Source organism: Ranitomeya variabilis, chromosome 6, assembly GCF_051348905.1.
Source record: "Ranitomeya variabilis isolate aRanVar5 chromosome 6, aRanVar5.hap1, whole genome shotgun sequence".
Classification (NCBI taxonomy): domain Eukaryota; kingdom Metazoa; phylum Chordata; class Amphibia; order Anura; family Dendrobatidae; genus Ranitomeya; species Ranitomeya variabilis.
Window position 1 is genome coordinate 203996266 of NC_135237.1, and position 24803 is coordinate 204021068.

The 24803-nt window shown below is 45.4% G+C and overlaps 1 protein-coding gene across 6 annotated transcripts in view; it reads right to left on the reverse strand.

The window, feature by feature from the left end:
* Window positions 1-24803, reverse strand: part of LOC143782201 (maternal DNA replication licensing factor mcm6) — a 544832-nt gene that overhangs the window by 133047 nt on the left and 386982 nt on the right. The gene's annotated exons all lie outside the window — the stretch shown is intronic.

The window sequence follows — 24803 nt, forward strand, 5'->3', positions numbered from 1 at the left end:
TGTTTCCCAAACTCGTGTCTTCACGGCCGCAAAAAGAACATGATTTCTGGATTTCATTGGCATTACAGAGGAGAGTGTAGGGAGGAGAGCCAAATTAATGGTCTCTCCTGCGTGTCCGGGCCGGAACCGGTCGGGGCTGTCACCTGTGTTGCAGGGGGAAGAGACTGCTGACTGGAGCAGTACAGGACACCTGACTGATGGGGGCGAGTCCGACTTAAATAGCAGTTTGAGCGGGAAGACAGGACAATTTGTGGGGACCAAGCTTTGATTAGAAAGACTGTTAACTCCCTCTTCATAGACCCACACCCGGTAGCTGTGCCCATACCCCCAGCTAGCCAGACTGCCAACATGTTCTACCCTCAGCCCAGGGAGACTTCCTCATTGGGTAGCGACCAGGATAGAGTACGTACCTTCGCGCCGCTCACCACCGCAGAGACATCGCTTAGTTCTATCCTTGCGGTGCTTGCTAAGGACCGCCCCGTGCCTGTGGCTGTCTCCGCTGGACTGTGTGCTCCTACTGCGGCCTTGCTCACTCAACTCTCTGCTTCTTTTCCTGTGCCTCTGACCATCACCGCTGCCTCACCGTGCGCACGGATCAGGAGATCGCGGGTCAAAGAACCCGGAGGATTCGTCGTCGCAAGGAGAAAGTGCATCGCTCATCTGCAGGACCGGATCGGAGAAACCTTGCGCTGCCAGAGGCGCCGCCAAGAGATTTTTCAGCCACCTTCCTCCAGCGCACAGAGACCGATCAGTTAACCGGTTACATTCTTTTTTTGCATTTGACCTTTCCCCCATCTTCCAATCACATCATTTACCCCTCTGCTTGTATAATTACTGCTCATATCTATATAAAGAATCTATTAACCCTTGCTCTGCTTCCTGTGTGTCACTGCATCCTACGCACCTACTAGCATCCTACAAGAGCACCTCTGGCAATTTCTGATGCCTTGATAATTGCATCAGCTGTGTAATGGTAAAGAAATCCTTAAAACATGATGTGCTGCGGGCAGTGTGGACTGTAATTTGGGAAACTTTGCTTTTGGCAGTGAAATGTTGCTAAACCTTGTGCTCTCAAAAAGGGAATAAATATCCAATAACTGGATAAAGACTGTAGAAGAAAAAAATTAAATCCATGAATGACAGTCAAGGATGTCCATAATTCACACAAACAAAAAGTTAGACCAAGAACCAAAACATTCATGTGAAGTTCTATTTTCTAAGGAATCTTAAAAAACATACTTCTAGTACTGCTCAACTGAGGAAATTACTTCAAAGTATTTTGCATAGTCAGGGACTGCATACACATGTTGCAGGCTGATGAAGCTGGGCTTAACAGGCATTTATTTGTTGGAGTATGCTATGTTTGGAGATTATTTTGAGCAAACAGATGGTGGTGTGTTAACCATTATAGTGCACTATAAAGAGGACCTACAGATTCTACAAAACTTGTGTCATATTTTCCAATATGCTTGCTGATGACGCAAATGACTGTTATATGTTCTAAGTGAAACTGTTTCTTCTCCAATGATGTCCCAGTGCCAATTCTGCTGAATGAAATATGAAACATGATCTGAAAACACTGTAGTATGTATGCAAATCTGTAAAAAGTCAATGATCCCCAAAAGGATTCTGCTTCCTGCATAAGGAAATGCATACTTTGTTTTCGGCTTATGAAAAAAACTTATATAGTTAAATCAAAATGTACAAATATATATTTTGCTATCAACATAATATATTTTATTCTGACTACTAAAATGATTGGTGCAAATTGCATCTTGACAAATTTTGCAAAGTCAACCTATAAAAGTAATTACAGACTGCAATACTTGGTTGTTACAAGTCCCAAAAATAATTGACATTGGAGCACTGAGTTACTGCAAGTCCCAGAATAATGAAATAAATACATATACAGTAGAATACAACCAGGCATGGACTTGTAATCTGCCATGCTGTGTAGATTCTTTGAGGGTCGAATTTTTTTTTTTTTTAAAAGATAGTAGTGACTACACTGATTATGCAGGCTCGGCATAATTCATGCAGTCACCATAGATAAAAGGGCCTGTGGTCAAATCAGTCACAGATACTGAACACATCAGGAGCTTGGAACAACACAAACAGGTGGGTAAGAGGAGCATGGAAAGCCTCCTTACACACTCGCTCTACTTCCAATACTCCATGTGCACCGGTCCGATAGGTTGGCAGTTAATAAAATGCTAGCAGGGAAGGAAGGTTTAGGGGAGGAGTTTCCTATTCTCCCACGCAAAGTCACCTAGAATAGAGTCAAGATATGTGAACACGTTGGCTTAATTTAAATATTTTGGGGAAGGTACAGAGGCTGTATAATCTTAATGATACTAACCTTACATGCCATTTAACAGGAACCTATAGGCTCCCCAGCCCCTCCTAAACCACCACCATAATTTTGTGCAAAATATTCTTGAATTGGAAGATCTTGTATGTGCCAGAAAGTTCTTTCCAGGTCTTAAAAAAAAGTTATAAATCTGGCTTGTGGAATGCAAATTAGCCTGGCGTTGTCTCACAGAAAGTTGATTCATTCAGACTAGCCTTGCCTCCGTTTTTTTTTTTAATCATACCCAAGTGAACTTGCTCTCATGCATTGCAAATGTATGTTCCGGCTCATTTCTTTGGTTTTTCTGTAGTTTCTTGTACTTTGTACAAACAGAGGCTCACCTCTTTTTTGAGCTAGGCATTTCCTCTTTATAGATTCCCATGGCCATGTCTCTGAACAGTCGGACCCACGTTCTCCTCTGTACTGTACATTGAGGTCAGCTGACAAGATGAGGTTTTAATACTATAAGAAAGGACGGTACCAACTAGGTATTTCGTATACACCTTTTGATCAAAATAGTGTTAAATACCCTATGTTATTTACATGTGCAATGCCCACAAGGGCCGTGGGGTACTCGGAACTGGGTGGGGCAGTTCTTTGGGGAAGTCACGGGGTCATGACCCAACTCTGTGGCCCTGGGTGTGCAATAAAAATGCAAAGGGAAAAGTTATATGGGATTGATTCGTGATGACACCCGTGGTACTCGGCAAGGGATTGCAGACGCTGCGGTTCAGGTCCACTGGGGCCGATGGTGACACAGCAAGGATGTTTCAGCTCTCCACGGGTAGAGCGGTGCCCATGGGCAGATATAGAGTAGATTAGATGATGGGTACTTTTGCAGTACAGGGCAGGTGACGCAGCAAATAATTCTGAGGACACAGCAGGGTGCAATCTTCACACTTTACTCAGTTTGCTTGGTACAATCACCAGCCGGGTGCTGTGTCCTCCGGGTTAGTGGTCCAGCCAGCTCTCAGGTAATTTTGGGGTGCACTTTTCCAGGACCCCCTTCTTGTGTACCTTTCCAGGTCATCTCTCCCTGCGCTGGCCCACGCTCTCCTGCCCTGCGCCTTACACACAGTGTCCCAAGCCGGCAGCCTCAGGTCCTGTCAGGCGATGTCCCTCTGGTCCCCTTGACCCTAGGTGGCTGCCTTTTTAGCGAATGTGCTTAGATTTGGCTGTGGCACATACAGACACCAGAGCCTCTGGTTTGCTAGCCGAGTCCTACAGTCTCTCCACTAGTCTGGGGCCAGTCCCCCACTGCGACCTGGTCCCTCCACCTGATTACAGTTGGCTTGGATTCAGGTGCCATGGGTGGATTCTTCACTTCCCTTGCCCCTAAGAATCCATATCCCTTGAGCTCCTCTCACTCCGCAGCAGCTCTCTCCTTCCTCACACTAACTAACTCACTAACTCACTCCCCTCACTTCCATTTACATGACAACGCCTCACTCCACCCACACCCTCTACTTATTTCCCCTTTGAGCCTGAAATGGGGCCCTCCCTCAATATGGTCCACCCAGATCCCCTGGCCTGGAGTGGTGTGGTGTTGGATGCTAGTGTACGGGTACCTGGTAGTGCCTCCTCCTTGCCAGAGAGTGGGGTACCACACCACTGGCTGAGGTGCAGTACCTCTGTGGCGACTGGACCCTCGGGGTGCCACATACCCCTCCTCTGTTAAACACAGCATGCTGGAACAGAGTACAACAGATATTACAAACATGCAAATAATTTTCTGAAATGCATTTCAACTGGTAAAACAATTAAACAAATAAGTATTTCTTCCCTTTATGGAAGGTATTTCCTTACTTAAACGTTGCATGTAAACAAAAACAAAACCAAGCATTATTCTCAATAAAACTCTCTCAATCAAATTTAATAGGTTGCAGTGAGATCCCGAACCGGGTGTCTTTCTCAGTGCACTATGAGGGAACCCGTCTCAACCCCCAATGTAGGCCCTGGGCGTGGCTACAAGGCATAACTGGTCAACTCATTGTACCACTTTTCAGCCATGCCAGACGGTTTTTATTCTTTGGTCAGCTGTGAAATGTAGAGTGTCCTACTCACACTCAAGGTTTGCTGTAAAACCAACAAGGAGCACATTAAGTGCTAACTATTTACAATAAGAGTTCTGGTCATTCACCGTCCATGACCACACTGTCTTTAAACTCCACAAGCACACACTCTAACTTCCCTTAGCAATCACTTACTTCCTCTTCCAAGGCAGTTCTTGATGCCTGCAACCTCCTGGCCAGGAAAGTTCTCTTTCAGGTATCACGCCGGGTGACACAAACTGTCCAGATTCTGCAGCTGATGTCGGAGTGGCCTGTGTGTGCACTGCTTTTTTGCTGAATCTTCAGGGACTGGTGCAGCATCTGGGGTTGAAGCTGCTGGTTGCCCTTCTGGAACTGCACCTGATGGCATGGGAGCAATACATCCCCACCTTTTTTTTTTTTTTTTTTTTTTTAACATTGAGGGCAGACCACCACCTTTCACCCACATGCAAGGTGTAGGTCACTAAGTCTCCTGGGTGCAAGTGTCCCTCTAGCAGGTGTGACTCTGTCTCTGCGGGTCACAAATAGTTCTGAGACCATCCCAAACTCTGATGAATCCCCAGCCCTTATTCAAGTCAAATGACACTACGGTACCCTGCCTCAGCGGACCCCGGTCAGCATGTCTAGCCTTGCGGGCCTGGGCCTTGGCCTTCATGTTCCACTCTTCCATTGTTCTCCATTGGGCCCTTTGCTCCAGTTCCCCTGCCTCCCTTCTGGGCACTTGCTGCTGGCAGTGGACCTCCCAAGTAAGAGTCTCTACCTGGTTTTCTCCCACTTGGGCCTCCCCTGGGAACCCCATCAAATCCGTCCCCTGTTGCTCCCAACAGATAACCACTCTCTCACTATGCACCTCCCGGGACAAGAGTTCCGCCTGGCTGGGTTTTAGGGCTGGTGGGGTTTTTAAACTTTTTCTGACATATGATGTACTATCCCGTCAACGTGGTATGGGCCCGTATGACCACCGATGGGACAGTACGTCATCACCGATCAGCCGCGCTCATGGGGGGAGCACGGCCGATGGGGTCCGGGTATCAGCTTACTATCGCAGCTGACATCCGGCACTATGTGCCAGGAGTGGTCACAGACTGCTCCTGGCACAGTAACCCCGGAACACTGTGATCAAACATGATCGCAGCGTTCCGGTGGCATAGGGAAGCATCACGCAGGGAGGGGGCTCCCTGCATGCTTCCCTGAGAACCTCGGAGCAACGCGATGTGATCACTTTGATCCGAGGGTCTCCTACCTCCTCCTCCCTGCAGGCCCCGTATCCAAAATGGCCACGGGGCTCCTTCTGGATCCTGCAGGGAGGTGGCTTGCAAGCGCCTGCTCAGAGCAGGCGCCGGCAAGCTTCCTGAAATGCCTGTCAGATGGCTGATCTGAAACAATGCACTGCAAAGTGTCAGATCACCGATCTGACACTATACAGCCATGTTCCCCCCTGGGACAAAGTAAACAAGAAAAAGAAATATTTACATGTGTAAAAAAAAAACCTAAATAAAGAAAAAAAAAATATTGGTCCAATAAATACATTTCTTTTTCTAAATAAAAAAAAAATAATATAAGTTACACATATTTAGTATCGCCGTGTGTTATGTTTGGCTGGTGGTTAGGAGCACTAGAAATGACCAGATGAGCAAACTAGCAATACAGGACGAGCTCTGGGAAGTGGGAGCTCTGCTGACCGCAACCCCTAATCCTATCACAACAACTAGAAATAGCTGTGGAGCGTTCCTGACTCTGCCTAGACGCCTCTTCGCAGCCTAAGAGCTAACTACCCCTAAAGATAGAAAATACAGCCTACCTTGCCTCAGAGAAATTCCCCAACGAAATAGGCAGCCCCCACATATATTGACTGTGAGTTAAGATGGAAGTCACAAACACAGGAATGAAACAGGTTTCAGCATAGGAGGCCAGACTAACTAAACAGACAGAGGATAGAAAAGGTATCTTTGCGGTCAGCATAAAAAACTAACAAAAAACCACGCAGAGTGTGCAAAAGAAACCACTGCACCGACTCACGGCGCGGTGGTGCCACTCTGCATCCCAGAGCTTCCAGCTAACAAGATTAAATCATACTAGCAAGCTGGATAAAAACACAGTGGTAACAAATAAGCTAGCAGGGACTTAGCTTTTGCTGAAATAGACAGGTCATCTGAAAGATCCAAGAGAACTGAACCAGTACTAGGACATTGACAGCTGGCATCAAGTAACGATCTGAGTGGAGTTAAATAGAGCAGCCAGCCAAGACCTGAACGAGATCAGCTGGAGAAGGAATCTCAGAACCAGCAGCTCCACTCACAGCCACCAGAGGGAGTCCATGAACAGAACTCGCCGAAGTACCATTCATAACCACAGGAGGGAGCTCGAGAACAGAATTCACAACAGCCGTGTCTGTAACAACCCGACCTATAAAACTGTCCCAGTAGTTAACCCCTTCAGTGAACACCGTAAAAAAAGGCAAAAAACAACCCTTTATTATCATACCGCCGAACAAAATGTGGAATCACGCGATCAAAAAGAGGGATATAAAAAAACATGGTACCACTGAAATCATCATCTTGTTCTGCAAAAAATGAGCCTCCATACAGCGTCATCAGCGAAAAAATAAAGTTATAGTCCTCAGAATAAAGCAATGCAAAAATATATTTTATATAAAATAGTTTTTATCGTATAAAAGTGCCAAAACATAAAAAAATGATATAAATGAGGCATCGCTGTAATCGTACTGACCCGAAAAATAAAACGGCTTTATCAATTTTACCAAATGTGGAATGGTATAAATGCAGCCCCCCAAAAGATAGTCATGAATTGCTGGTGTTTGGTCATTTTGCCTGACAAAAATCGGAATAAAAAGCGATCACAAAATGACACATGCCCAAAAATATTACCAATAAAAACATCAACTCATCCCGCAAAAAACAAGACCTGACATGACTCTGTGGATCAAAATATGGAAAAATCACAGCGCTCAAAATGTGGAGGTGCAAAAACTATTTTTTTGCAATAAATAGCGTCTTTTATGTGTGTGACAGCTGCCAATAACAAAAATCCGCTAAAAAACCTCTATAAATAGTAAATCAAACCCCCTCTTCATCACCCCCTTAGTTAGGGAAAAATAATAAAATAAAAAAAATGTATTTATTTCCATTTTCCCATTAGGGTTAGGGTTGGGGTTAAAGTTAGGTTTGGGTTAGGATTAGGAGTGGGGCTGAAGTTAGGGTTAGGGCTAAAGTTAGGGTTAGAGTTGGGGCTAAAGTTAGGGTTAGAGTTGGGGCTAAAGTTAGGGATGGGGCTAAAGTTAGGGATGGGGTTTGGATTACATTTACGGTTGGGATTAGGGTTAGAAGTATGTCAGGGATAGGGGTGTGGTTAGGGTTATGGTTGGGATTAGGGTTAGAGGTGTGTTGGATTTAGGGGTGTGGTTAGGATTGGGATTAGGGATGTGTTGGGGTTAGGGGTATGGTTGAAATTAGGGTTAGGGGCGTGTCCAGGTTAGTGGGGTGGTTAGGGTTATGGTTAGAGTTGGGATTAGGGTTAGGGGTGTGTTGGGGGTTTCCACCGTTTAAGCACATCAGGGGCTCCCCAAACGCAACATGGCGTCCGATCACAATTCCAGCCAATTCTGCATTGAAAAGTCAAATGGCGCTCCTTCCCTTATGAGCTCTGCCATGAGCCCAAACAGTGGTTTACCCCCACACATTGGGTATCAGCATACTCAGGACAAATTGCACAACAACTTTTTGTTTAAAAAAATATGATTTTTTATTTTTACGGCTCTACATTATAAACTTCTGTGAAGCACATGGTGGGTCAAAGTGCTCACTACACATCTAGATAAGTTCCATAAGGGTCTACTTTCCAAAATGGTGTCACTTGTGGGGGGTTTCAATGTTTAGGCACATCAGGGGATCTCCAAAACACGACATGGCTTCCTATCTCAATTCCAGTCAATTTTGCATTGAAAAGTCAAATCACGCTCCTTCCCTTCCGAGCTCTGCCATGCACCCAAACAGTGGTTTACCCCCACATATGGGGTATCGGCGTACTCAGGACAGATTTCACAACAACTTTTGGGGTCCAATTTCTCCTTTTACCCTTGGTAAAAAAAACAAACAAATTGGAGCTGAATTACATTTTTTGTGAAGAAAAGTTTTAAATGTTAATTTTTTGTTAAACATTCCAAAAATTCCTGTGAAACACCTGAAGGGTTAATAAACTTCTTGAATATGGTTTTGAGCTCCTTGAGGGGTGCAGTTTTTAGAATGGTGTCACACTTGGGTATTTTCTATCATATAGACCCCTCAAAGTGACTTTAAATGTGATGTGGTCCCTAGAAAAAATGGTGTTGTAAAAATGAGAAATGGCTGGTCAACTTTTAACCCTTATAACTCCCTAACAAAAAAAAATTTGGGTTCAAAAATTGTGCTGATGTAAAGTAGACATGCGCAAAATGTTACTTATTAATTAAGTTTGTATGATATATATCTGTGATTTAAAGGGCATAAAAATTCAAATTTGGAAAATTGCGAAATGTTCTACATTTTTGCCAAATTTCCATTTTTTTACAAATAAACACAGGTAATATCAAAGAAGTGTTACCACTATCATGAAGTACTATATGTCACAAGAAAACATTGTTAGAATCATCAGGATCCCTTGAAGCGCTCCAGAGTTATAACCTCATAAAGGGACAGTGGTCAGAATTGTAAAAATTGGCCCTGTCATTAACGTGCAAACCACCCTTGGGGGTAAAGGGGTTAAGGGCCCAACTAAGGTATCCTCGGCTACCAGGGCAACTACAGCTGCCATATCTTTTTCCTCTCCAGAGCCAGTCTCCTCCTCCTCTACTGCTGGTCGCGAGGTGACCATCTGCTCAGACGTCTTCAGCAGGGCCTCCTTCCACCTCGCTACCGCAGTAAGTTGCATCTTCATGAGCTGGCGACTTAACTCCTTCACCTCTGCTCCATGGGACTCCTGGTCCACTGCGGGCAGTTGGTCTGAGTCCTCCTGTTGGCTGGGGGAGTCCACTGCTTCCACAACACGCTCCGGAGCCCTTCATCCACCGCTCGCCATGGTGCTCACCGGGTAACTTGTTGCCTCTCCTGCAGCACACTCTCTCACATCTCCACAGGCACTCCCTCCATACTCCACCCTTTGTGGGTGGAACTTCCTCCTTTTCCCACCAACCATAGCAGAAGGAGGATTCTTCTCGCTGACAGACAAGTCCTTCTTGCATTGAAGTATTTACAGTGGGTGGGTATGGCTTTTTGCGCCATTTGGCAACCCGGCCCACAATAGGCACACGGGACTCTGTTTGCAGATCCAGTCCATCCTGTTCGTGATGCCAAAATGGAGCACCCGCTAGGGCCATGGGGTACTCAGGCCAAGTCTGACGGTTCCTCGGGGGGTATTGTCACAGCAGCAGTTACCCGGTCTGTGGCCCTGGGCATCCAATAAAAGTGAATTTAAGGGGGAATAAAGTTTATAGAGGATTAGTTTCTGACGCCACCCTTGGTGTTCGGCAATAGGGAAGTGGCTGACGCTGCGGTTCAGGTTCACTGGGGCAGATGGTGAAGCAGCTGAGGTGTTGCAGCTCTCCACAGGTAGAACTAGGCCACAGGACAGTAAAAGTGTTAGGGTACCGTTACACTAAACGATTTACCAACGATCACGACCAGCGATACGACCTGGCCGTGATCGTTGGTAAGTCGTTGTGTGGTCGCTGGAGAGCTGTCACACAGACAGCTCTCCAGCGACCAACGATGCCGAAGTCCCTGGGTAACCAGGGTAAACATCGGGTTACTAAGCGCAGGGCCACGCTTAGTAACCCGATGTTTACCCTGGTTACCATTGTAAATGTAAAAAAAAAAAAAACCACTACTCACATTCCGATGTCCGTCAGGTCCCTCGTCGTCTGCTTCCCGCACTGACTGTCAGTGCCGGCCGTAAAGCACAGCACAGCGGTGACGTTACCGCTGTGCTTTGCTTTTACTTTACGGCCGGCGCTCACAGTCAGTGCGGGAAGCCGCCGGCGAGGGACGTGACAGGCACCGGAATGTAAGTATGTAGTGGTTTTTTTTAACATTTACCATGGTAACCAGGGTAAACATCGGGTTACTAAGCGCGGCCCTGCGCTTAGTAACCCGATGTTTACCCTGGTTACAAGCGAACGCATCGCTGGATCAGTGTCACACACACCGATCCAGCGATGACAGCGGGTGATCCAGCGACGAAAGAAAGTTTCAAACGATCTGCTACGACGTACGATTCTCAGCGGGGTCCCTGATCGCAGTAGCGTGTCAGACACAGCGAGATCGTATGTATATCGCTGGAATGTCACGGATCGTGCCGTCGTAGCGACCAAAGTGCCACTGTGAGACGGTACCCTTAGAGTCAATGATGGTCAATGTTGTAGTGCAGGGCAGGTGATGCAATAAATAATTCCGAGGACACAGCAGGGTACAGTTTCCACACTTTACTCACAGTTCCTAGATGCAATCCCCACCCGGGTGCTGTGTCCTCTGGGTCTGTGGTCCAACCACCTCTCAGGTAATTTGGGGTTCACTTTCCTAAGACTCCCTTTCTTATGTTCCTTCCTTGGCCACCTCTCTGCGCTGGCTTCATCCTCCTGCCCTGCGCCTCACACACAGTGTCCCGAGCCAACAGCCTCGGATGTTGTCGGACAACGTCCTCCTGGTCTCCTTGATCCTATTTGCCTTTTCGACGAATTTATCGATGTGGCTTTTGCACCTACAGTTACCACAGCCTCCAGTTTGCTAGTTGAGACTTGCAGTTCCTCCACTAGTCTAGAACCGGTGCCTCACTGCGACCTGGTCCTTCCACCCGACTACAGTCGATGGATTCCTCACTTTCCTGGCCCCTAGGACCCCTTCTTCCTCTGTCTCAGGAGCTTCTCTCTTCACGTCTGCTCTGATCAACTCCTCCCCACCAAATCCTAATTGACTGACTAATTCCTCCCTCTTTTTTCAATGACAACTCCTCACAACTGTCACTATCTCCACCCACACCCACTACCTAGTTCCCCATCCAGCCTGAGATAGGGCCCTCCCTCAATATGGTCCACCCAGATCCCCTGGCCTGCAGTGGTGTGGTGTTGGATGCTAGTATGGGTCTAGGGTAGTGCCCCCTCCTTACATGAGAGCAGAGTACCACACCTCTGGCTGAGGTGCAGTACCTCTGTGGTGACTGGACCCTCATGGGAGCCGCACTTAGGTATCCATTGAGTAGTGCGGGTGTTTGAGTTAGATGTTTACGGCTGCTTGTTTTGCGGCTGTCACATAGTCATAAAACATGAGGGGATTGCCCATGTTTGTCAGGCAATCCCCACATTTTATGACTAACAGCCACAAAACGTGGCCACAGGGTTGCATACATCTCATTCAAGCACCTGCGCTACTCAGTGCATACCAGAGAATCCTTAGCAAACTTGAGTAACGAGCACTTGCGCTCATCACAAATGGACACTGAAGCAATGTACAAAGGAAGGGAATTTTTTTTTTATTGAAGCAGCATCCAAGGCACTGAAAAATAGGGCGCAAGTCGTGGATTCATGTAGACCCCTAAAATGGGGAGAAGGTCCCCAATAATTATTTTCCATCCCTCCAAACCAGAAGGCCACAGAGAGGGTAAGTGATATTCTGTGCTCTCCATAGTCAAAGCCGGTGGAGGGTTGCTTTCATGCTCCCAGAGTACAACCAGGCTTCAAACCTAGTGGAGCAGGAAACTCTGTGCAGTGTTTACCTGCCCAAAGCGGACCAGATCTTCAGCTGGGTTAATAAAAATGTCCCTTTCTAGCCAGAAGGCCAAGAATAAAGTCAAGGTGTGGCCTGCTAGGCAGCCCGAGATTCAGCTGGGGTCTCACGCCTAGTAAGTTCAGATTCCCACCATGGCAGCTACTCCTGGGCACGTTGCAGAGAAAACTGATAAAGCACTTACTTCTAGAGACTTGTCTACTGAAGTGATATCCCCGGCAGCTGCGTGTACACCATCAAGCCCTTTGCGATCTCTCTGCATTAAGCAGCGAGATCTTGCAAATTATCATGAAATCTTGCTTTTTAATGCAGAGACACATATGGTACTTGTGGCTGTCAGGGACAATACTGAAAGTAAAGCAAGCCGCCCCCCCTCCAGCGTGGGCCGAGGTCAGCATAACAATGGGTTAGAGGGGGTGGGGACAGGGATTTAGTGGGGGGTTATGCTAAGGGGGGCATTTATAGGGTAAGGTAGGAGTGGGGACACTTTAGTTTTCCTAGCTTTCCACTCACAGTAGGCAATAGTGATGGGCAGTCCGGCTCTTTTTGGTGATCCGGCTCATGGCTCCGCTCACCAAAAAGAACCAGCTCTTTCGGCTCACAAAACGGCTCTTTTTGGATCCTAAATGGATCCCTATTGAATAGCTGTTCAGGCGTCTGAAACTCCGCCCACCTACCACAGAAACTCCGCCCACTTCTAAGAGCCAATTAAATTGAAGAGTGGGCGGGGTTTTGCTAAGGTGGGCGGAGTTACGCCTCCTGAAGTCCGGGATTTTACGCCCAGTGAGAGCCATTCAGGAATTTTAGTGGCTCTCACTGGTGTGCCGGCTCCCATCGTTCACAGCAGGGAGCCGGCTCTTTGCGTCGGCTCGTTCGCGAACGACACATCACTCGTAGGCAAGAACAGTCCCCTTGTCACACTGCTGCTCTTACTATGTCATCAGTGCAGCAGATTATGGAGAGCCTCAGGTTAGCAGTGGAGGTGCAGCCACCTAACTGGCTGCAGGAGCAAGTTTCCAGGATAATAAGTGGGGGAGCAGGGACAGTGGTGGTGGAATCCCCACGTGAGCCGCGTCCTAGTCTTGTGCGGCCCCCAGAGCACATGTCTCCTGACATGGCTCCCCGGACCCAGTGCAGGTGCAGGAGCACCTCCAGGGACCCTCCAGACAGGGTGCCAGGTTGCAAGCATGTTAGCAAGCCCTGACCTGGGAGGAATCTACAGGCCAGGCTGGGTCCAGCGGTGGTTAGCAGGCCTTCGCCTCAGCCTGTGTTGGGGTAGAGCCTGCGCACGCCAGGAATTGTGGGACCAGTAACTTCATGGCAGGTCATCTTGGCGATGATACAGTTGGGAGGCCCCCCTCTTCCTCTGCCTCTGACAACAGGATGTTCTAGGACGTCCAGCCATACTCCGGCAGTCAGAGCAATCAGCCCTGTTATAAACACCTGGAGTGCCCCCTATGGCTTCAGGATCCTCAGTGAATGCCGCGCAGCCTCTGTTTCCAGTGGATGTATCGGGCTGATTCTATGGGGCAGTGGGGTAACAGCTGGGAGCAATCTATGGTCTGTTTATTTTATGTCCACAGTTTATGTTTGGTTAATCACTAGTGTTGAGCATTCCGATACTGCAAGTATCGGGTATCGGCCGATACTTGCTGTATCGGAATTTCCGATACCGAGATCCGATACTTTTGTGGTATCGGGTATCGGGTATCGCAACAACATTAATGTAATAATGTGTAAAAAAGAGAATTAAAATAAAAAATATCGCTATACTCACCTGTCCGACGCAGCCGGGATCTCAGCGAGGGAACCGGCAGCGTTGTTTGTTTAAATTTCGCGCTTTTACTTGGTTACGTGAAGTCCCGGCTTGTGATTGGTCAGGGCGGCCATGTTGCCGGGACGCGGACCAATCACAGCAAGCCGTGACGAAATTACGTCACGGCTTGCTGTGATTGGTCCGCGTCCCGGCAACATGGCCGCCATTAACCAATCACAAGCCGTGACGTCACGGGAGGCTGGACATGCGCGTATTTTGAAAAGCGCGCGTGTCCAGCCTCCAGTGACGTCCCGGCAACATGGCCGCCATTAACCAATCACAAGCCGGGACGTCACGGGAGGCTGGACATGCGCGTATTTTGAAAAGTGCGCGTGTCCAGCCTCCCGTGACGTCACGGCTTGTGATTGGTTAATGGCGGCCATGTTGCCGGGACGCGGACCAATCACAGCAAGCCGTGACGTAATTTCGTCACGGCTTGCTGTGATTGGTCCGCGTCCCGGCAACATGGCGCCGTGACCAATCATAAGCCGGGACGTCACTGGAGGCTGGACACGCGCGCTTTTCAAAATACGCGCATGTCCAGCCTCCCGTGACGTCACGGCTTGTGATTGGTTAATGGCGGCCATGTTGCCGGGACGCGGACCAATCACAGCAAGCCGTGACGTAATTTCGTCACGGCTTGCTGTGATTGGTCCGCGTCCCGGCAACATGGCCGCCCTGACCAATCACAAGCCGGGACCTCACGTAACCAAGTAAAAGCGCGAATTTTAAACAAACAACGCTGCCGGTTCCCTCGCTGAGGTCCCGGCTGCGTCGGACAGGTGAGTATAGCAATATTTTTTATTTTAATTCTTTCTTTTACACATTAATATGGTTCCCAGGGCCTGAAGGAGAGTTTCCTCTCCTTCAGACCCTGGGAACCATCAGGAATACCGTCCGATACCTGAGTCCCATTGACTTGTATTGGTATCGGGTATCGGTATCGGATTGGATCCGATACTTTGCCGGTATCGGCCGATACTTTCCGATACCGATACTTTCAAGTATCGGACGGTATCGCTCAACACTATTAATCACCAGATTTTGGGAGCTTCAAGGACCCTCCCAGTGTTATTTATATTATTGTTAAGTATTTGCATGTTGTATAAATAAAAGGTTGCTGTGGCTGAAATTATCCAAAATTATGGTGTCTGTTTTAATTTTGGTTCTTGCAGTTGAGGGGAGGTTATTGGGTATTTAATTTGGTGGGGTGGGTTAAGGTTATGAGAGGGTTCCCTCCGGAAACATCGACAATACCAGTATCAAGCACTTGCTTCTGAATACTTCTTTTTATCAGTTTTCCCTGTCTTTGTTCACTGCTTCAGTGTCCATGACTGTTATCCTTATGTTGTGTTTGTATGAGAACATGCCGATCAGAGGACATTCTAGCATGACAGTGATGGACAGTGAAACAGAAAGCAGTTGGAACAACACTGGTCCCTGTTGCAGATTCATGCCACAGTGCTGAACATGATCTCTCTTTTCTAAGCAGTGAGGTCAGTTCTGAGTTATGGCATTACAGTGCGACTCAGAATTCTGGGTACTGCTGGCAACTTTTTACAGATTGCATACCATCCATGGGTCATTAGCTTGATATGCAAATGTGTTTACCTTGCGATTTTTAATTAGTTATAATTATATTATGCATTATATTAATTATTATATCAATTTTTATGGGTAACTAAAATAATAAAAAGGAGGGGTGATGTTTGGTGATCAGTACTTTTAAAAGTAACAAGTTAATTATTACAGATATTACAAAACAATATTTTGCACTACATTGGAAATTTTATATTGAGGGTGAGGATTTTTTCCTTTCATAATTTCACACACAACCCCAAAAATTATGTCCAATTTGCCTTTTTTCCCCTCTTTTTTGTGTTGTTCAAATACACTCAAAAAGGAAATAAACAGGTGTATAACAAAACGTATAAATGCAACAATTTTCTGGGAGAAATACTTCATTTTCTAACTATGCCCATATGGTTGAAAGGAAAATTTGCAGCTTTATTACCAAGGACACAATTTTGTAATGGTGAGGCACAGAGGAAAATAAAAAACTGTTCCAGAATCAGTGGAGGAGCACCATTTGAATGAAGTGCACAGTTTAAATTAAAAAAAAAATATATCAAGAGAAAGATCCTTTTTCAAGGAGGCTTCCCAAGGACAAAATTCACTTGAATCACAATCCAATCACAAACTAAAATGTTTCTATACAAATGCACAAAGCATGGGCAACAAACAAGGAAAATTGGAACTACTAAACGCAGGAGAAGAAATATGATGTCATTGGAATCTCTGAAACTTGGTGGGAAGATACACATGATTGGATTACAAGGCTAGAACAACACAACTTATTTGCAAGAAACAGACTTGATAAACGAGGAGGAGGTGTTGCATTGTATGTTAGGGTACTGTCACACTATACGATTTACCAACGATCACGACCAGCGATACGACCTGGCCGTGATCGTTGGTAAGTGGTTGTGTGGTTGCTGGGGAGCTGTCACACAGTCAGCTCTCCAGCGACCAACGATGCCGAAGGCCCCGGGTAACCAGGGTAAACATCGGGTTACTAAGCGCAGGGCCGCGCTTAGTAACCCGATGTTTACCGTGGTTACCAGCGTAAAAGTAAAAAAAAAAAAACCGTACATACTTACATTCCGGTGTCTGTCCCCCGGCGTTCTGCTTCTCTCCACTGTGTCTGCGCCAGCCGGAAAGCACAGCGGTGACGTCACCGCTGTGCTCGCTTTCCGGCCGGCCGGCGCTCACAGTGCAGAGAAGCAGAACGCCGGGGGACAGACACCGGAATGTAAGTATGTACGGTTTGTTTTTTTTTACTTTTACGCTGGTAACCACGGTAAACATCGGGTTACTAAGCGCGGCCCTGCGCTTAGTAACCCGATGTTTACCCTGGTTACAAGCGAACGCATCGCTGGATCGCTATCACACACAACGATCCAGCGATGACAGCGGGAGATCCAGCGACGAAAGAAAGTTCCAAACGATCTGCTACGACGTACGATTCTCAGCAGGGTCCCTGGTCGCTGCTGCGTGTCAGACACTGCGATATCGTATGGATATCGCTGGAACGTCACGGATCGTACCGTCATAGCGACAAAAGTGCCACTGTGTGACAGTACCCTTAGATAAGCGTATATCTGCACAGAGATTGAAGCTTCAGAGACTGGGAGTTCAGTGGAAACTGTTTGGGTAAGAATACAAGGAGAGAAAAATTGAATGCACACCATTGTAGTCATTTACTACAGGCCGCCTGTGCAAGCTGAAGATACGGATAAACTCTTTATGCATCAAATGGCCAAGTTCTCCAAAAAATATGACAGTGGTCATGGAGATTTCAACTATCCAGACATTTGTAGGGAATCTCACTCAGGCAAAACTAACAGGTCAAGCAAATTCATATCCTGTCTTACCGACAGCTTTATCTTCCAAAGGTAAGGGAGAAAACAAGGGGATCTACTACCTTGGATCTAATCGAGAGGAGGAAGACTGGTGAAGACTCAGACTTCAAGGTTATATTTCAGAAAGGCAGATTTTAAGGGACTCAAAGAGAATCGGAGGGATCCAATGGCTGTATATCCTTAAGGACAAAAATGTCCAGGAAGGATGGGAAATCTTGAAAAATTAGATTCTCAAAGCACAATCGTTAACAATTCTAAAAAGAGGGATGAATACAAAGCATTTAAGGAAACCAGGATGGATGGACACAGAACTTAAACACATGCTAAAAAGAAAGAAAAATGTTTATCAAATGGAAAGAGGGAGGCATATCTAAAGAAGAATATAATGGTGTCTGCAGAACCTGCAGGGCACGAATCATTATCTAAAGCTGACAATGATTTAAGGGTTGCAAGAGACGTCAAAAGCAATAAAAATGGATTTTGGGGATATGTCAAAAGTAAAAGAAAAGTCAAAGATGCTATAAGATTTTTACAGGATGAAAATGATGAAATGGTAAGAAACGATGTTAAGAAGGCTGAACTTTTAAATTCCTATTTTGCATCTGTTTTCTCTCAGAAAGAAAATGTATCAACTGATCTTCACTGTCCTATTAAATTAATAGAAGAATCCAGGATATCTATAAACAGGAAGATAGGGAGGAAACACTTAACTAACAAATGAATTCAGGTCTCCAGGTCCAGATGAATTACACCCCAGAGTACTGAAGGAGAAAGCAGAAGAAATTTTTGAACCACTCACCATAATCTTTGAAAATTCTTGGATAACAGGAGAAGCCCCAGAAGACTGGAGAAGAGCAAATGTTCCAATCTTCAAAAAGGTGAAGAAGGTGGACCCAGGGAACTATAGGCCGGTGAGTCTGACTTCTATACCAGGAAAAGTATTTGAAAAAATTATTAAACAACATGTATGTAAGTACTTGGATAAGAATGAAGTGATTAACCAGAGTCTGCATGGGTTTGTAACTAATAAGTCATGTCAGACTAGCTTAATTTCCTTTTATGACAGAATCACTGACTGGGTGTATCAGGGAAATGCTGTACATATAGTATATCTTGACTTCAGCAAAGCATTTGACAAAGTATCTCACACAATCCTCATTGAAAAAAATTACTAAGTATGGAATGGACAAGGCAACTGTTAGATGGATTCATTACTGGCTTAGTGATCGGACACAAAGTGTTCATAAATAGCTGTACATCCAGTTGGAAGAATGTCTCAAGTGGGGTACCACAGGGTTCTGTCCTGGGCCCTGTATTGTTCAACATCTTTATCAATGATTTAGATGAAGGAATTGAGGGTACACTGATTAAATTTGCTGATGACACAAAGCTAGGAGGGATAGCTAATACTATAAAAGAGAGGATTCAAAAAGATACATTAACTGGAGTAGTGGGCAGCAACTAACAGAATGGTTTTTAACAAGGAAAAATGCAAAGTACTGCATCTGGGCAATAAAAATGAAAAAAAGCATATAAAGAATGGGAGGAATAGGGCTAAGCAACAGTGCAGTGCCCCAGGGTCCTGGTCGTTGCAGTAATATAATTCTCCTCTAGGAGGGAGTGATGTTACATTTGAAGGCAATAAAGGAGATCTCTTTACCAGGTAACACCAACACACATCATACTCCAGTCCGCCAGGGGGAGCTATGCTCCTATTTATTAGGGCACTCTTCACAATTAGGCAAAACTGGTGGTCTGGATAGAAAGTGAGGCAGAAAGAAGCTGACTGAGCTTGACTCAGGCAGCTGCTAGCTGAGCTCCACTCAGTTAGTGGGTCCTTGACGGGTGGGATCCTGTCTGAGGCCTAGACAGAAGGCCATGGAGCTGCGCCTGCCCCACGTGCGGTAGCCCCTAAGAAAGACACAAACAGAGAATTGTATTGTAAAGCGTGAGGAGAAGTCATAGCAAAAGGAGAGGAAACCAGAAGGAGTTCTATCCTGCACAGGCTGCCTCCTTCTGAGGCGCAGGATCCCAGTAGCCGGAACACCGAGGGAGCAACAGTCCTTTATGCCTTGCTCTGGAGACCAACAGGACAGCTAATTCCATGTTACTGATCCGCCCTATACCCAGGTGGCACGGTGGCAATTTGTGGAGGCCGGGGCATGCAAGAGTCCCTGTAAAAAGCCTCAGGCCACCAGTCATATGGGTTTGTCCTATCCATCAGGGGGACAGAGAAAGAGACATAACATCTAGAACATCTACAACAGTTGTGAGGACCTTTTGAGAGGCTCAGCAGTAAGGTACTACAACACCCAGGCGCTAGAGGAAGGCCACTGATTTCCACCTGGATAATGGGACTCTGGATTTACCTCCAAACCAGCCGGACTCTGCCTACCCTGTGATCTGGTGCTCTGGACTGTGGATGCTGATGCCTTCAGTAAAAAGGTAAAGAGACTGCAACCTTTTGTCCTCGTTCTTCCCTGCGCCTCTCACCATCCACCATCTACACACTGGGAAGTCCTGGGGATACACTTCACCTGTGGGAAGATATACCATCTAGCTGCCATAACATCGCCCCAGCGGACCCCTTAAAGCAGGGTCGGTCACCTGTTATGATCCGGTGGTAGGATCACAAAACTGACCTGACCTGTAAAGAAGAATATTAGGACAAGTTCTGGGGATGTGGAAGCTATACTGACCGCAATCCTGATCCTATCCACACACACTAAAGGCAGCCGTGGAGTGTTACCTAAAAACCTAGACGCCTCTTCACAGCCTGAGAAACTGGCTACCCCTAGAGAGAAAGCAAAGACCTCACTTGCCTCAGAGAAATAACCCCAAAGTTTTAGACAGCCCCCCACAAATAATAACGGTGAGATAAGGGGAAAATACAAATGTAGAAATGAAACAGGTTTAGCAAATGAGGCCCGCTAACACTAGACAGACTGAAGATAGCTAGGAATCTGTGCGGTCAGTACAAAAACTATCAAAAACAAACCACGCAGAGAATACAAGAACCCCCACACCGACTCACGATGTGAGGGGCGCACTCTGCACCCCAGAACTAACCAGCAAGCGAAAAATCACATTAAAGCAAGCTGGACTGAACTCATCATATACTGAGAAACGTTTTCAAGGAAATAATGAGCAAAATGAACAAGCAAGACTTAGCTTCTCCAGTAGGAGACAGGTCACAAGGAAGATCCAGGAGTGATCAGAATCAGGACTGAATACAACGACAGCAGGCAACAAGTGAAGGTCCAGGTGAGTTAAATAGGAACAGCAAAGCAGGAAATGAAGCAGCTGAACCCAGCCACAGACCAGCCATATCGCTAAAGGCCACCAGAGGGAGCCCAAGAACAAACTCACACAGTACCACTCATGACCACAGGAGGGAGCCAGAGAACGGAATTCACAACAGTCACCCTGACCGAATACCACAGGTGGCGTCACGAACATTTCCCCTTTAAAAGACCTTTCTCCCCCCCATTTACAACAGACGTCCCTAGGGCCATGGACCGGGTCAGCCACCGTGACATCCCCCGAAGGACCCGGTACCGAGTACCCCACTGCCCTACGGGGGCGCTCCAACAGCACATGTGAAAAAGACTTGGGTATACTAATAAATCAAAAACTGAACATGAGTTAACAGTGCGTTGCAGCAGCAAAAAAGGCAAATGCAATTCTGGGATGTATTAACAGAAGCATACAGTCTAGATCACGCAAAGTCATTATTTCCCTCTACTCCTCTTTGGTCAGACCGCATCTGGAATACTGTGTCCAGTTTTGTGCACCACATTTTAAAAAAAGACATCAACAAACTGGAGCAAGTTCAGAGAAGAGCGACCAGAATGGTCTGCAAACCATGTCCTACGAGGAACGTTTACAGGAATATGGGAATGTTTAGCCTGCAAAAAAGACTGAGAGGTGACTTAAAAGCTGTCTACAAATATCTCAAGGGCTGTCACATTGTAGAAGGATCATCTTTATAATCATTTATATAGATTTGTGAAGGGTGCACTCCTATGACAATAACATATGACACTAACAATACAGGGTGCAAAACCTAGTCTGTATAAACCGTAAACTAAGCAAAAAGAGAAAAAGACTAGACTAAATAATGGTATGCACATCCACAATTTGTAAGAAAACGGAAAAAACTTATTACACATAACACAATGATAGTAACATAGTAAGATAGTTATTAAGGTTGAAGGAAGACTTTAAGTCCATCTAGTTCAACTCCTAGCCTAACCTAAGATGCCCTAACATGTTGATCCAGAGGAAGGCAAAAAACCCATGTGGCAAAAAACCCATATGGCAAACAGTAAGCTCCACATTGTGGAAAAAAATTCCTTCCCGACTCCACATACGGCAATCAGACTTGTTCCCTGGATCAACGCCCTATCATAAACCATGATAAAACCATTCAAAAACATATATACATAACCAATAATCCAACACCCCTCCATGCTATATAGGCCATATAATTAAGGAAGTAGTTGATCTTGCTATGAATACACACATCAATATTAAATCATGGTCCGTAAACCTAATGAACTAGTCACATGTATGTTTGACAATTGTATACTAACAGCCGCCCATATTGCATCAAAATTGTGTTATAATCGCAGATAAAAAAATATATTACATTGGTGCTCAGCCAAACAATTAACAATGGTGTACCTGAACCGTTGTATGTGGCACAGTGTAAAGCACATACAATGCCATATAATAAATCCCAACATGCAGATTCATTCCCCCCCTATGGTGCCACGGGCGTCAATTCCCAAAGGTGTAGGATCCCATATAAAGGAACAAATATACATATAATATATATATATATATATATATATATATATATATATATATATATATATATATATATATATATATATATATATATATATATATATATATATATATATATACACACACACACATATATATATACACATATATACACACACACACATGCATACATACATACACACACTATGTTCCAAATTATTATGCAAATTACATTTTTATCAGATTTTTCTAAATGGTCGGTGCAAATGACAGTCAGTCTAATAAAAGTCATCACCTGTTAGATTATACAAAGAGTTTTATTGAAGAAACCTCCCAATGATAACAGTATAATCTCCAAAATGAATAAAAACTCAAAATGCACTGTTCCAAATTATTATGCACAGTAGAATTTTTATACATTTGATAGGTTTTAAAGAACTGAAAATGCTCATTTGTGGAATTTGCAGCATTAGGAGGTCACATTCACTGAACAAAAAAGCTATTTAATGCCAAAACATCCTAACAGGCCAAGTTACATGTTAACATATGACCCTTCTTTGATGTCACCTTCACAATTCTTGCATCCATTGAACTTGTAAGTTTTTGGAGAGTTTCTGCTTGTATTTCTTTGCATGAAGTTGGAATAGCCTCCCAGAGCTGCTATTTGGATGTGAACTGCCTCCCACCCTCATAGATCTTTTGCTTGATGATACTCTAAAGGTTCTCTATAGGGTTGAGGTCAGGGGAAGATGGTGGCCACACCATGAGTTTATCTGCTTTTATGCCCATAGCAGCCAATGACTCAGAGGTATTCTTTGCAGCATGAGATGGGGCATTGTCCACTTGAAGATGATTTTGCTCCTGAAGGCACGTTTCTGCTTTTTTGACCATAGAAGAAAGTTGTCAGTCAGAAACTCTATATACTTTGCAGAGGTCATTTTCACACCTACAGGAACCTTAAAGGGCCTTACCAGCTGTTTCCCATGATTCTGGCCCAAAACATGACTCCTCCACCTCCTCGCTGACGTTGCAGCCTTGTTGGGACATGGTGGCTATCCACCAACCATCCACTGCTCCATCCATCTGGACCATACAGGGTTGCTCAACACTTATCAGTAAACAAGACTGTTTGGAAATTAGTCTTCATGTATGTGTGGGCCCAATACAACCATTTCTGCTTGTGAACACTGTTTAAGGGTGGCCGAATAGTAGGTTTATGCACCACAGCAAGCCTTTGAAGGAGCATAGACCTTGAGGTTCGAGGGACTCCAGAGGCACCAGCAGCTTCAAATATCTGTTTGCTGCTTTGTAATGGCTTTTTAGCAGCTGCTCTCTTAATCCAATAAACTTGCCTGGCAGAAATCTGCCTCATTATGCCTTTATCAGCACAAACACATTTGTGCTCAGATACAGCCACAAATCTCTTAACAGTACGATGGTCACGCTTATGTTTTTGGAAAATTTCGAATGTTTTCATCCCTTCACCAAGGCATTGCACTATTTGATACTTTTCAGCAGCAGAGAGATCCTTTTTCTTTCCCATGTTACTTGAAAACTGTGATCGGCCTAATAATGTGGAACATCATTTTTAAGTAGTTTTCCTTTAATTAGAATCACCTGGAAAACCAATTATCACATGTGTTTAAGATTGATTTCAGTGATCCATTGAGCCCTGAGACACAATACCATCCACGAGTTTATTTGAAAAACAAAACAATTAAATCTTTATGACACTTAAATCCAATTTGCATAATAATTTGGAACACAGTGTATATATATATGTATAGTGACATACATATACTATACACACACACCAAACATGAGGGGAAAAAAATGCCGCAATAACCGTTGTATCACAGAACTGGGAAATAAAAGCCAAATACACAACCCGGCAGGAAATCACCCAGCAGGTCTCATGAGAATTTAAAGAGGCTGTGTTTGCCTATGAGCTGTCAATAATGTGGTCATAATGCCAGTTCTAAGAAGATAGTCAGAGCCAAATCAGCCCAAGAGCAAAAGGAGGAGTGAGGCAAGAGCCCCACGTGTATCCCTGCCACCTCATTTGCATAAGGAAAGACTAGAAGCAATGGAATGCAACTGAATGGGAGGAGACACAAATTAGAAATTAGAAAAAACGTTTTGACAGTTAAAGTGATCAATGAGTGGAACAGGCTGCCACGAGAGGTGGTGAATTCGCATGGCTAATGTTGTGGGACAAGTGCTTGTGTAATGCCAACGGGAGAAATAGTGGCAGCTGGGGACCTAGTACCAAGGGATGGTCACCGCCCTCAGGTTGTGGAAAGCCTTCGTCTCCACGATCCTAAAAGGCAAAATTTTCAGCGCAAGCAGTCACGAAATGTGTGAATTTATTAGTGTGGCCTGTGGGGCATGGGCTGCATATTTGCGCTTGCATTCCAAGGACTGTGGAATGGACAACTGAATGCTGCACAGGGACAAGGACGTAAACATGCTTGCTGATTGTGCTAGTTGAGTGTGTGGAATGACAGGTGCAGGGCAGGAGGTCTCTCTGCATGCACAATGGACAGGGGATTGGCTTGCATGCACAACAGTAGAAGAAGCAGTGGTGTCACCCGCAGACAC